Here is a 15666-nt window from a genome sequence, read left to right as displayed (position 1 = left end):
GATCTTTATGCCTATATGTGCATCCCATTCTCTGGCGTCACGCCCACAAATGCTGACTCGGCACGGGAGGCGTTATTTAATAGTAGATGCAGACTGCGTTACAAAAGTGTCTATCAAAGACAAAGTCGGAAAGGTCACCATACTATTTCCGCGGATCAATTCTGGGCACACACACACTAAAACAGACATATAGACACGCATACTTGCTTAATATAGACAAGGCCTTTCGTACGGTATGTGCTAGGTTTGCAGACGTATTTTTGTATATCCTGAAACTAGCATGGATGCTTCCAAGTAAGTCACGCGTCCAGCTTTCTTGGCTAAATCGAGAACCTAAATAAGACTGGAATTAATAACGTCTTCATATGTACATTATCAAAATCTTTACATTATAATATATATTTTATACATTTTGAAAGATATTCTAATTGTCTGCAATTATTTTAAGGTCAATCTTTATATCAATACTATAGCACCTTTAACGTACGTACGTGTGTCACGGTTTCCAGATTATAAATTATTCGATCGAGTACTCTTATTTATTAAAAAAAAGAACGATAGAAGGTGATAAGATACTACGAACATTAAATTAGTACATAAATATACTAATTTAATGTTCGTGGTGTGTTATCTTATATTGTTCTATTTAATAATTAGGATCTCCCGATCATCGAAGATGCATTCTAAAAAGAAAATCATATCGCTTTTGGGTCGTACGTGAAACTAAAATATACCACTTTTTTTATCCTCTGGGTAGGATCCAAGGGTTGTATCTGTTCTGCTTAAAGATGGTATAATGATATATTGATTTCCATTCGCACCAGGCGTCCATACAATGGAAATATGTCACAGACTTCTATAAAGATATTGGAGATAAACCGTAATAACCAGATATATTTTGACACTACATTAACCAGATTACTTAGATAAACACTTATAGTTTTAACAAAAGGGCTACAATATTAACGCGAGGTCACCAATCACGCTGGATGTCCATAGAATGCCCAGCAGCAATATATTGCATATGATATATGCTGTTGTGGAATTTCCACAGGTCCCGATAGTTATTATACTGATCCGTATAAATTACATGTTATTATTTTTCTTCTGTCTTCGAGATCTTTCTCTTTCTATCGTCCAGGTAATAATAATATATTTGCCTGCGTAAACGTAGTTATAATTCATGGAATATAAATATATTTCCGTCTTAATGTTTAATTCTTTCCAAGATACATTTAGTATATTTTGTTTCATAACATAATTCTGTAGAACACTTATAAACTCCAGATATAAACCTAGAAAAGAAAATTAAATCAATCAGCGACATCAGTTAAATGTTTTTTTTTTTTTTCAATTTTTTTTTTTTTTAAGTTCTCTTCACTTGGCTTTTTATATCAAGAAACCCCCTACACAAATCCAAAATTATATACCACATTTCTTTTTACTCATGGGTCACTACTGATCAATACCCGGAGCCACTCAAGAATAAGGATCGGAAATAGGTGGAATGGGCAGAAGATTACTTTAAAGGAATTGATTATCTAAGAGGGCAGCTCATCAAGTATTTATTTACATGAGACTTTAAAAGAACATGCTGTAATCGGGTGGGAAACAGTCTCGTATCTTCTTCCACAGATCGAATGTTTTTGGAAAAAACATCATTCATGGGAATTTCGTTTCGTTTTGGATAGAGAGAGAAAGAAAAGATAGAAAGATTATATAATTATTTTCACGATCAAACAACGTCGCAGCTCACAAGAGTCATGACAACTAAGAACCCAGAAGTGCCAGATTCGATTTTCGCCCTCATTTGAGCCCAAATAAGAGCTAAACTTGAGTTTGGGATATTCGGTTTGTTCGCTGTCATGGCTCTTGTAAGCTGCGACGTTGTTTGACTGGAAATAATTATATAATTCAGAAACAGCGGTTTTACTGCCTTACAGCTCTTAAGATGTGAAACCTGATCGGTGGATATAATAGACAGCAAATATATTTAAAGCAACGAAATCGCATAATTTATTTCATATTTTCTTAAAACTAACAATGATGGGCGAAAACAGGTCAATATTAGAAGTAAAAGAAAGTATGAAAAAAATGGCAGATTTGTGTAGATATGTATATAAAATGCAATGATCACTGCCAACTGTTTGTTATTACTATATATATATATATATATATATATATATATATAGTGTATATTTAGGCAGCATTTTCTCATTTAGACAAATATTATTGAATAGCACGGAATTATTCTGTTTTACAATTTTCCTTTTTATCTTCTCCAATCTCCGAATAGTCCTTTTTGTGTTTTTCTCGAAATTGTATATGTTGGATCCATAATCGCGAGCGCTTTCGACAGAAGTACTTCTATCATCCTCAGGCATATTGTAGAAATAAATGTAGGGATTGTTTTGTTTTTTTAATTTATTTATATATATATATATATATATATATATATATATATATATATATATATATATATATAAAGTATTTCCTAGTCACGTGGTAATTTGTTACAAGTTAAATGGGCGAATGTTTTTTTGTTTTTTTTTGCATATATTAAACAGATTTATATATACAAACACATATATACATTATTAAACATTTATCCCAAACCTTTCAAAATGTTCCGGCTGCACTCATAATTATTATTTATTTGACGCTTCTTTGTTTTAATGTACAATGCTTCGAGTATTTTTAGCCTGTTTACATTTCTCTCACTCTGCAATACTCTTGTATTTTCTACCATAATTTTTCGAAATTCCGAATGTTGGCAGCCATGTCCCTTCAAATGTGATATGGAGCTAGATTCAGAGAGGTGGAGAGTCAATCTTCGCGACAATGTGTTAGTTGTTGAACCAACGTAGTCACTAATATTGGAGATACACTCTCCTATTGGGCAGCTAAATTTGTAAACTACATTGGTCCTTTCCAACAGGTCATTTGTTTGCGAAATGTTGTTTTTCATTACAAGGCTTGTTGTCTGTATTTTTTTTATAATATATTATAAATTTTATTTTTTACTATTATTGGGAGCCACATATCAACGGATTATATTTTTAAGAATACTCTCATCGATTTTTTAATTCTTGTGTAACTGGTTACGGTAATATATATTAACAGGTTGATAATTTTCTTGAATATTACTAATCTGATTCAAATTACTAATGGCTAATTTTATTTCTTTATCTACAAGAGAGTTAGGGAATTGATTATTTACTAACACTTGTTTTATATATAAAAACACACATATATAAAATATAATATATAAAATATAAATCTGCTTAATATATGCAAAAAAAAAAAAAAAATTCGCCCACTTAACTTGTAACAAATTACCACGTGACTAGGAATATATATATATATATATATATATATATATATATATATATATATATAAGTAAATTTTTAAAAAAAACAATCCCTACATTTATTTCTACAATATGCCTGAGGATGATAGAAGTACTTCTGTCGAAAGCGCTCCCGATTATGGATCCAACATATACAATTTCGAGAAAAACACAAAAAGAACTATTCGGAGATTGGAGAAGATAAAAAGAAAAATTGTAAAACAGAATAATTCCGTGCTATTCAATAATATTTGTCTATATATATATATATATATATATATATATATATATATGTGTGTGTGAGAGAGAGAAATAAAAAGGAACAAAACAAGTTATGTGTTCGTCAACGTTTCGTCTTTATTTCGAGAAGTAAAGACGAAACGTTAACGAATACATAACTCGGTCTGTTTCTTTTTATATCTCTATTTTGTCGGAATGCTATTCCCATTATTCTATATATATATATGAACCTGTTTGATTAGACTAGATAAGTATACTTATATTTTAAACAATATATTTTCTCTATAAAAGGTGTTTGAAAAATTGATGCGACAACTTCAGAATTATATATATAATCTTTATTTAGACAAAAATTAGCTACATATCTGCATACATGTTTCTGTGACGATCTTTAGTCAGAGACCACCACGTCATCAGACTAGCAGATCGACAGTCATACTAATGGGCTCAAACCTTTTTCTATACAGGAAAAATGTGCTTTCGATCTGATATGATGCTATGGTGATCTCTAACTAGAGATCGCTATATAAACATGTATGCATATATGTAGCTAATAATATTCGTATAAATGACCATATTATAAAACACGCACTGTTCACTCATCGAGCACTTTTTATTAAACGCAAACGTTTCAGAGGATCTACAGTAAGGAATCAAAGGCTGTATAACCACATAACTTTATTAAGATTTTCAAAATCACATTAATATCTTTTAAACTAATGCGCCGCGGTAATTTAAACGATATGAATGCGAATTAAGTGTTTATTCCTGTGATTTTGAAATGTTTAATAAAGTTATATATGCTCTGAAAGTGTAAATCCCTTTTCATTTAGCTTAATAAACCGTTGCAATTTTAAGATTGCCTTATTGAAAGTGTACATTGTAAACGTATATTTGTTTTAAGGAAAACGCATACACACACACACACACACACACACACACACACGCATATACACACATATGCAGTATTTCTGTGTAAGAGGCAGCTTTTGTAATCGTACTCAATTACTAGTTTAATTTCATTTGTGATCCACTTCTTCTGCAGAGTCTTTGACTTATGGTGATCACATTAATTTGGCTGCATTTGGTATTATCTCACTTATTATGTGAGGAATTTGTTATTATGTTACTTGAAATAAAGGTTAATATTAATAGGATTCCGACCGATTGTCCGATGCTGACTATCTAAGAAGCCACCTCCGATCATGACGCTCAAATCTTTCTTCGGAGCCCTATGGCTTTTATAATTGCTTTTTTGTCACTGTCATAATTTGTTGGTGCACGTGGTTACACAAGACTATTTTCTTTTTTTGCCAGTGATTTTGTCACAAAAATAGTGCTTGTATATCCCATATGTAAAAATAATAATTCATTATGATACACATTGTATTTGTTAAATGTTTATAATAAAGAATATTCATCGATAATTGTTTCAATAGCTTATAACTCAGAAACTAAGTGCTCATAGACTTGTATAGACATAAAATATATCGATGCAATACTATCTAATTTCCAAACAACCGATATGCTAGCTCCTTTGGAATGTATAATCCCAATCTATTTCTAATAGCTATCAAGATAGTTTCAAGGCTACAATGTTTCGATCCAAGATAATTTTAAGATAAAAATAGACAAAAGAAATGTAGCTAAAATAAAGTAGCTTTTAATTAGAGTATTGCAGGTCGAAAGTCAAGGTAAATATCGCCCACCCTAATGAACAACGCCTCAACCTGATGAGTTTCTTTTTTGATAAAAAGCAACAATTTCAGGAAAAGAACTACAATGTATTTTGCTTCTTTATCAATTTTTAAAAAAAAATTGTATTTATTTTTTTCTTTTATTCTGCTTTAAATAAAAATCAAAAACTGTTTTTGTGTGTTCTTTCTTTCAAGATAGGAAATGTGTCGTTACAGTATTCTACATAATGAACGTACGTGTGCCCATCATGCTTGAATATTCACATATGCTGATGTACTTTTATGAGCAAAGAAGCGGAAGCTTAATCTACATAATATCTGATAAGGATAGAAGCCAAGCGAACGCTGAATTACGCCTTGTTCAAAAGGATGCACTAGTAGCGACGTGTAATAGTCGCTTCTTCGCTATAAGTTAGAGCACCAATAATGTCCGTGCAATTCTTGTACGCGACCACAACCATGTAGCCATTAATACTTGGTCGTTTCTAATCTTATCAGGGGAGAATTTCTCTTGTAGTTGATGCGGTGTTGTCAACTTTGGCTCTGTTCTCGGAACGCCAGGAAAACTGGCGTCTTCCTCGACCGAATTGGATTTCTCCCATATTGTATTGACTGATCCGAAGCCAGGGACCGGTGTTGACCAGAGAACTGGACGTCAACTACATGATGAAATATTCTTAATATAAACTGGTAAATATATTTCCGTGAAACCAATGTTTTCGTTCATTAGGGGTCAATAAATCTTGTGTTTCTGTACTGGGTTCAAGTTTTAACTTCGTCTCGCACCAGGATCCCATTCTAAAGGCATCACGAGTCACCACCCACTGACTACAGGGGGCTCGTTTTCCACGTACTCGGGGCGAAGTTGTATTATTAAAATATACGATGAAACTTACGAAACGGTAGTTAGTGAGTGAAGCTGGATACAAGAAGCATATAGGTTGAAAGCTATCACGGCCACCGAGATATAAAAGGCCTGTTAACTGAAAAATACCTTCAGGCAATGTAGGTAAGATTTGTCGAACTGTTACTGTCGATACTATATGACGGCATTTTTAAAAAGAGCATTAAAACATTAAGAAAAAAAAGAACCCAATTCGATTAATAATGAAACTGAACTTTAATCAATATAAAATATAAATATTATCTATGTAAAATTACGTAATTTTAAAGCAATATACAATCTAATATTGATAAAACTGAATTATGAATTTGGGGAACAAACAATTAAAGAAACATAAGACACAAACAATTCTTGGCCTTCGGGACAAGATAACAGTGTAGTATCTGTTCTGCTGCTACAATTCACCATTTTATGTCCTCGGCTGGTGGATGAGAAATCCTTAATGACTGAGACAATTTTTATTTTTATCCAGAGTGCACTAATTGGGGAACTGGATTTTTCCACAAGATTACATGTTAAAATATTTAAATTTAATTTGTGGATTAAAAGTAATAGTTATTTAAAGTTTTGGTTTTCTGTTCTTCTATGTTCATTTTTTCCCATGTTTTTCATCAAAACGTGTAGCGTATTTTCGTCAGTTACATGGTTAGGAATTCTATACTCCTCTATAGTCTTCATTTTCATATCAGTGCAGAATACATGAATATGGAAATGAAATTCACATAACTAATAAAAGACAAACATACTATAACGTGAACATTGGTTAAAAACTAAGAAAATATAAACATATACGATATTAAATCAGGATGGTGGTAAGTTTGGGAGGGGACATTATTATTATTATTATCATTATTATTATCATTATCATAATAATAGTAATGATAGTAATAATGATAATATTAATTATGACTAGCAGGACCCGTGGAAATTCCACGGTAGTTAAAATCTTTTAAAACACATCAGTAAGAAATTCCTTATTGTTATATTACAAAAATGAATGTATGGAAGCAAGTAGAACAAACAAAGAACTTTAGTTTAAACTTTTATTGAAGGTCAATGCGATCGTAACTGATGCTATTGATATTGGCAGGAAGTGCTGGTGATGATTGAGGCGGTGACAGGGACATTGATCAGCGGCTTGGAGGGAGAATAGTGGTCAGTCAGCAGGTTCTTGGGAGTCAAACTGAATTTTAAAAAACTGTGTGACATTGTTGACATCGATTTTGTAAAAGTTCCGATGACCCCAAGTTGTTTAATATTTCAGGACATTTTGGATTACACGTGTAAGTAATGAATAGGTCACAGAAAACTGCCATTGCATCTTGATAAAGCTGTTGTAGATTCCTATGACTTCCTGTAAATGTAGATGCTAGAATAATTGGTACACCAGAATAACCATCTTCATTCCTTGCTAAATGATCCATTAAGCCAGAATATTGAGCAGCTCTTGGTTGACTTTTATAGCTTATAATGAAGTTAGAAAAGTCTATTGCATATGTAAAAGTTGACGATTGCTTATTTATTTATTTTGAATTTTATTCAATGAAGATTTGGAAATTCAAATATTTTTTAAGTCGAATTATTGATATAGATTTCAATTAAATAAAATATACTGTAAATCTTTTAATAAGGAATAAATATTTATTTAAACCATAATTATTGAAACAAATTATTTTACTGCATATAAAAAACGGTCATCGGGAGAAGGGTTAACTATTTTGAACCTTCACCTAAATAGCGATTTAATGAAAAAAAAATTTAATGGTCTTTTTTTTTTTTTTAATAATTTGTTTTAAAATAAGGAAAAGAAATCTTTGATACCGCTATTGTAAGAATCATGCTAAAAGCCATTCTTAATATGGGGAGGGGGGGTAACTATTCTGAAACTTCACCTAACAATGTAATAAAAATAATGGAAAAATTCTTTAGTTAAATAAGATATACTGAAAATCTTTAAATAGGAAATAAATATTTCTTTAAATAAATTAAATCGTAAGTAATGAAACACTGTTTTATTTCATATTAAAAAAAAATTGTTGAGTCCATTTTTTATAGTATTATGTCGGTGGGCATTAGATGATGATGAATGCCTGTAAAAGAAGCAAAATAAAACGAACAAACCATAAGTAATAACTATGTAAACAACGTGAAGTTGTATAAATGTTACAAAATTACTCGATTCGGCATTAAATAACACGAAAAAGGATTGATATGCCGAAAAGCAAAACAAAACAGAACAAGACGTAAAATGTTTTGACTGTGTTACTCAGTGTATTTGCGAATGGTGACTTTGGTGATTTATTTAATAAAGTTATTCTTGACTTTTGTAACATGTATTTCTAAACATTTTTGTTATGTAAGGCTCACTCAAAAGTAAATTTAAAAAAAAAAAACGAACTCGTAGCGTTACATGTAAAAAATATATTTATTACTGAATAAAATAGAATAAGCGTTTCGTACTACAGAAGATATCGTTAAAAATGTAAGTAAAATACTATACTATTTAAACTGTGGAACGATACCTTCTATGCATAATTGTCTTTAAAATAATCCGGAACCATAAATAGACAGTTCATATATATATATTTTTTTTTTTTTTTTTTTCGAGAAGTTTTGGGAAATAAAAGGGTTCAATGATTTTTAACTAATAAAGATTGAACAATAAAGGGAGATAATTCACATTAATTAATGAAACGCGTCATCATCATCGCAAACATTAATTAATGTTTGCGATGATGATGACGTGACACCGTACGGACAAGCATATTAATATATAGATAATTATCATTACTATTACTATTATTATTATTATTATCATCATCATTATTATTATTGTCATTATTTCACTCACTGGGAGTTGTCTCACTGGTCATCATCAATGATCGCTCACTGGCAGTAACCTGTGGTATTCGCTGGAGAGCGCGTGACAACAAGTCTTCCTAAATTTTCAATGTTCTCCACCTCTTGACCACTCATGCAGATGATTGCACGTTACGCAACAGCCGTTTGCCATCGATTTCTCGTTGGCATCGGCCATTGGTGTTTCCTGGGGTTCGGGGAAACAAAATGCCTCCTCAATGTACCAGATTGGACTGCACACTTCCAGTGGAGATCTGGTTAGTACTCTCCCACCTCGCACTTTTCATCCTCCCTGGCCCTTCACAACTAGTTGGTGTGGCACCAGTCGAGGCCATCTACAGTGTTTTTTTTTTGTTGTTGTTTTGTTTTTGTTTTTTTGCACTTCACGGGAAACATGGACCCTGCGTAAACGGGTTTTAATTTTTTTTTTTTTTTTTTTTTTTTTTTTTGTAATCGGGCGTGTATTTATTTTATTTTTCGATTCTTTTTGTTTTTAATTCAATTTGATTCATACTTTTATTTCGTACTTTTTTTTTTATTTTATTTTCATTTCATTTTATTTTTATTATATTTCCCGCACTAACTATTTTTATATTTTTTATTACATTATTTTTTCATACATATTCAAATAATGCTTTTGGCCTTTTTCTTTTGCCTCAAATAGTCCCTTCAAAAATGTTTTTGTGATTAAATAAACCAATGAAAACCTTTTGCGTATGCGCTTTTTAGGGAGCAACCATTAAATTAAAAACCGTTTACGCAGGATCCACGTTCCCCGTGAAGTACCTTTTTTTATTAATATTGTTATAATAATGGTGCTTGTACAGTGTACGCACCGTGCTATATTTTAGATAGGATTTTTAAGTTAAATTTTATGGTATCTTCTTTTTCATTCGATTGTTAGGTGAAAGTACAGAATAGGTAGAAAGCCTCTATTAAGAATGGCTTTCTAAATAACATTTCTGCACGGTAAGTACACGACAGAAATACCAAACGATATTTATAAGATAAACACAAGAAAATGTTAACTAGAATTTAATGTACTCTCAATTAAAGTTTTGATATGAACTAAAAATAAAAACTGATTAGTTCATGAATTTTTACGTTGAATTTGTGTTCGTATGAATAAAGTGCTTGAGAGAATAAAACATTTAAAGAATAAAGTGAATGCGTTCGAGAGAATAGAAATTTTCCTTTTTTATTTCCTATTTCAGTCATATAAATTATTTTCAGATAAAATGTTATAAAATAAACTTTTAAATATATTTACAGCAAATAAATTACGGCCGGTGTTAAAATATTGAATTCAGCAATTCTTTTAGTTTAAAAAAAAAAAAAAAAAAAGAAAAGAAAAAAAAGCTGCCGTGAAAAATGCTAACTTTAAAATATTTGGAAATACTCAATGAAAAGTTTTATTTATTATTAAAAGAAAGGACTGAAAAATAGCCTCATAAAAATTGTTTGATTTGCAGTTTAAAAAATAAATAAAATGAAATATTAGATTTCCTTCGATAGATATAAAAATTCAAAAACAACCCACTGTTATATTTTGTTAGAGTAAAATTATTGTAATTATCCAAATGGAGAATTGGTTTTTTTTTCTTGTTTAGGAGAATAAAAACATGCACAATCTAAAGCAACGAAAAATATTTTCATGGCCACTTGATTGAACACCGAAAACTTTCTATACCTCCATGTTGATCATGAAATGACGTCACATTGTCATGTTCACTGGCCTACTCTCTCGGTAGCCGTGAAACTATGCGAGAAAAAAGTCTTTATAATTCAAATTCATAATCGATATAATAAAAATTTGTGGGTCGTCCCGGCGTCTTTGCTTCCTTGAATCGTGTCTTCGACCATGGGGTAATTCTATCTTTACAAAAAAAAAATGACAGGTGAATTTATAATTATATATTTGGGCGTGGCTCAGACGCTAAGGAATTAGGGTTGAGAAGTTGTATGCTTTAGTTTCGATTCTAGCTAAGGGCAACCAAATCATTATCTATATATATATATATTTCAGCTTGGATCATACTACCAAATATTACGTTCAATATAATAATCGATAGCGAATTGTCTCTATAATAATAATAATAATACTTAATCTGCATTAATTAAAATATCATTTCGGCGTCTCTTACGACTGGGCAACGCCGGGCAGCCTGCTAGTTTTTACTTAAAGCTGCTTGTCACGTAAAAACACGAGATGATCATCATAGGGCAGTTAAACGCTGTTCACAGTTTATAAACAAGTAAAACATTAAGGGGAAAAAAAACTTTGTCTAACCATTCATTAAAAAAAAAAAAAAAAAAAGCAAACGGAAATTATTTCGATTTAAAATCCCTTTAGTATCACGCATATTAACTTGTGAAAAGAAAAGCACGCTTGCGGTATGTTTACATTATCCGAATAAGCGAAATCAAAACAATATGACGACCAAATTTGACCCGATATCGTGTAATTTTACTTGTTCAACTAATGCGTAATAGTAAACCGATTTGGTGCTTGTGCAGTTTACCAACGACATTAAAAAATGAAGATATTGAAAAAGAACTATATTGTATGTAATCGTTATGAAATAAAGTTTTAATTAAAAAATCGCTTGATTTGATCAAGTAGTTTTGTTTTTTGTTTTGTTACGGAGGAAAATAAAATTTTAATGAGACCGATCGTGGGCATCTTGCTTAATTCGTGGATGACGCGGCGGGGAGAACTTCAATCACCGCTGAAAGTTTGACGAGATTATTTTGAAACGTAGGCAGAAAAAATACTTAGATAAATATTTTAGTTTGTTTTTTATTTTCACTTATTTTACAGAGTTTGTCTTTTTTTAGTCCCTTTTTTTCAGTTTGTCCTTGTTAATAACTTTTTCGTTTAAAGGCGCCCCTCCTCGTCCGCGAAATAGGCAAGGTGGCCACGATACGATCGATTTCATTAAAATTTGATTTTCCTCTGCAAAAAAATACTCGATCTAATTAAGCGATTTTCTTTATGAGAACTTTATTCCATAACAGGTAAGTACAATAGTTTGTTTGTTTGGTAAACTGCACAAATCTATTGAAAAAACAGACATTGAAAAACAATCGCCATCGATTTTAAATCGAAATGATTCCTTATATATATGTGTGTGTGTTTAAAATTATTAAATAATGTTCATACGGAATTTTTCTTGCATTCGCGATCTTTAAGGTTTCTCATAAAGTCCTTTTTTATTAAAACAGAAGATATCTGAAATATTTACACCTACATGGACATGTTTTTCATACGGCTATTTGTTTATTATTCTTTTCGTCTGAAGAAATTCACTATAAAAACATGTATTTTTTTTTTTATAAAATTATTCACAGACAGTTGTTTTCTAGTATCACGTCTTTTATGTGTAGATGCGCATAGCGAGTGTTTTCACGCGGTGATTCGAAAACAAATTGCTCAATTAAATTTGGACTGGTAGATGGATAGATAGACGGGCAGATAGATATGGTGTCCACCGACCGTAGTAACAAATTTTAAAAAAGAGTGGTTCATTTTCCAGAATTACTATTTCATCAGCCATTCAAAAAAAAGTTAATGTATGTCAGAGACACAGTAGTAGTGTACCTATTTACTATGCCTCCCCACGGGACAGAGTTACCAGGGTCGTTTTTTAACGTGGAGAAAAGAAAAGGTACAAAAATAAAAAATTGTCTCAGTCGCGAAGGATTTCTCCTCCACCGAAAGAGAACAAGAAATAGAAGTGCAGCATCTGAAGAACAGATACTACACTTTGAGATATTAAATGTTTTATTCATGTTAAAAAATACAGAAAAAAATCAACGATGAACAAAAAACAGATACTACACTTTGATCTTGTCCCGAAGGCCAGTAGTGTACCTATTTACTATGCCTCCCCACGGGACAGAGTTAGACACCAGGGTCGTTGTAAATCAGTATACTAGTAGCCTTCCTAAGTGACAGATCATTAGAAGGAGAAAATGTAATTGAATCTGTGGTTCCGCTCACGCGCACTTGTCAGACAAAAAAGCCATGCGGTTGTTTTGATAGAAAAGCGACAACAGTGACTTTACGAAACGAAGGGAATTTGAATAAATTTATGGCGATTGAGAACGCGCAGCTAGAGTCGGATGTAGTTAGAATTTTTTACTTCTTAACTGAACGTCAGATATCGCTTGGCCTTGTGGCGCAACGGTAGCGCGTCTGACTCCAGATCAGAAGGTTGCGTGTTCAAATCACGTCGGGGTCATATGACTTATTTTTTTGTTTGTACACAGATAAATGTGTTATTTAAACAATAGTAACAATCTAATATATCTATGAGAGTGTGTGTGTGTGTGTGTGTGTGTGTGTGTGTGTGTGTGCGAGGACAACTCTCAACCTATATGCTCAATGAGTTTTTAACCTACAGACTTGAAACTTGGTATATAGGGTATTCAGCTATGTGGAAAACGTTTTAAGTGGTTTTCATCCGGTAAAAGAGCTGTTAAAGGGCCAAAATTGAAAATTTGGTACTTGGGGAGCATCAGATTTTTGTCTGTCAACTTCTTTATATAAAGAATAAGTAGGTTTTAAAGCTGGCCTAATGGTTATCGTACTTGCCTCATTGTCATTAGGTTTTGGTTTCGATCTCAGCTTGAGTATATATACATATATTGTTTTGTTTGTTTGTTTTTACTACAAATAAACGGTTTAGAAAAAAAAACAATACTCGCATGTCTATGTCTCGGTTTCTCTTCGATTTGTCGCGGCTTGGCCGCTAATCAACAACAACAACAACGACGGCATTACAAACGACCAGCAATTAATAGACTCTACCAAAATCAGCAGTAGCAAGTAAACAACAACAACAACAACGACGGCATTACAAACGACCAGCAATTAATAGACTCTACCAAAATCAGCAGTAGCAAGTAAACAACAACAACAACAACGACAGCATTACAAACGAACAGCAATTAATAGACTCTACCGAAATCAGCAGTAGCAACAGCGCGACAGACGACAACCAATTGAGGGCCTTTCGCCAAAATCATCAGCAGCAGCAATGTCGGCGGCTGTCACGTGATTTCAGGGCCCCGTTGTAGAAAAGAAATTTTAAAAAAACATTTTTTCTACAACAATAACAAAAACAACAAACTTTAATTTCCTGGAAAAAACTTTGAAATACAAACAACGAAATCCTTCAGTATCGACTGCTCGTAAAGAACACATCCGGGAATTAATATTAACTGTTGTTTATAAATAGAAACAATTTCCTGCCCGTCCCCGGTATCTAGCAGCCCTCTGAATATTTTCGGCGATATTTTCGCCGCTCGTGGGCTTGGTTCTTTTTCATACGAACACTTTTTAGTTTTTTCCCCACTCCACGAACAATCTTTCTCTTAATTCAAAAACTTTTTATTTCTAATGAAATTGAACTTTATTTTTTCACACATGCACACACACACCATATTAAAAAAAAAAAAAAAAAAAAAAAAAAAAAAAAAAAAAAATGCATACACAAACACACAGACAACTGTTCATCAATTGTAAATATAGTTTTCATTCTTAAACGCTGGGGATTTATTAGTTAGTTTAAGATCCATAGAGTGAATGAGGTATTTTGGTAAATGTTGCCAGTCAAGAGTAAGACTCCAAAGTCTACATTCATTACCTTTTTAATCACTTTAGTCACAAAGACCCTGAACCCTTCCCCTCCCAAACTTTGAGTAGGGCCTTGTGCCTAATTTTGTTGTTTAAGGAATTTTTTTGTTAATTGGATTTTCAAGATTTTTTTATTAAGCAATAAAATACATAATCTCATGCAAAGGCACTCAAACTAACCTTCCCCCTGGACGTGGGAGGTGTGGCCAAGGACGGAGTACCCTCAGCAGATTTACTTACCGGCAGCCTCGGCCAGGCCTGCCACGTCCTCACTGCCAAGGATTTCAGACCCGTCTGTGACACTGAATAAGGTAAGTGAGCATGGCTTTGAACTTGGCTACATGGAATGTGAGGGGCATCAGGTGTCGAAGCAGGGCCTCGCGCGTTGTGAGAGACTTGGTGTCCCTTAAGGTAGATATCGCCGCTATCCAGGAGACCCACTTTATTTGTGACGAGGATTGTCAGGTGCTGGTGAACGATTACGATGTTTACTCAGCATATGGCAATACTAATAGTCGTGGAATCTCCTTGCTAGTGAGTCGCACCCTGTCAGCGTCGGTGAATGTTGTTCACGCAGGCGAGGACGGGCGGCTAGTTGTTGTTGATGTTGCCGTTAATAGTAGTGTGTTTCGGATTGTCGCGGTTTATGCTCCCAATTCTGCTGTAGAGAGGGCATCCTTTTTTCGACGGTTGGAGGGCTTCTTAGTGGATCCGGAACGGTTAGTGCTAATGGGTGATTGGAATGCGATCCTTGATCCCCAAATAGATAAGGTCGGGGGGACTAGTGGGTCGGTGCGGTGTGACAGCACTCTGTTCGACCTGATGGCCTCGTGCGATCTCGTCGACAGATTCCGGCTGGACCATCCGGGGCGGGAGATGTGGACGTGGAATCTTGGAACGCCTTCCCATCCGAGTACTTACTTGGATCGGATGTTAGTTAGAAGAGGTGACGTAGACTTTCTATCGTGCCCCACG

The 15666-nt window shown here is 33.1% G+C and overlaps 1 non-coding gene across 1 annotated transcript; it reads left to right on the top strand.

Annotated features, from left to right (window-relative positions):
* Positions 1 to 13222: 13222 nt before the first annotated feature.
* Trnaw-cca (transfer RNA tryptophan (anticodon CCA)) lies at positions 13223 to 13294 on the top strand. Its single transcript has one exon. It is a non-coding gene; the product is annotated as a tRNA-Trp (tRNA).
* The last annotated feature ends 2372 nt before the right edge of the window (positions 13295 to 15666 follow it).

This window comes from Euprymna scolopes, chromosome 6, assembly GCF_053919585.1.
Source record: "Euprymna scolopes isolate OS-2025 chromosome 6, ASM5391958v1, whole genome shotgun sequence".
NCBI classification, from domain to species: domain Eukaryota; kingdom Metazoa; phylum Mollusca; class Cephalopoda; order Sepiida; family Sepiolidae; genus Euprymna; species Euprymna scolopes.
The sequence above is the reverse complement of the archived record's forward strand: the minus strand, read 5'-3'. Positions and strand labels throughout refer to the sequence as shown.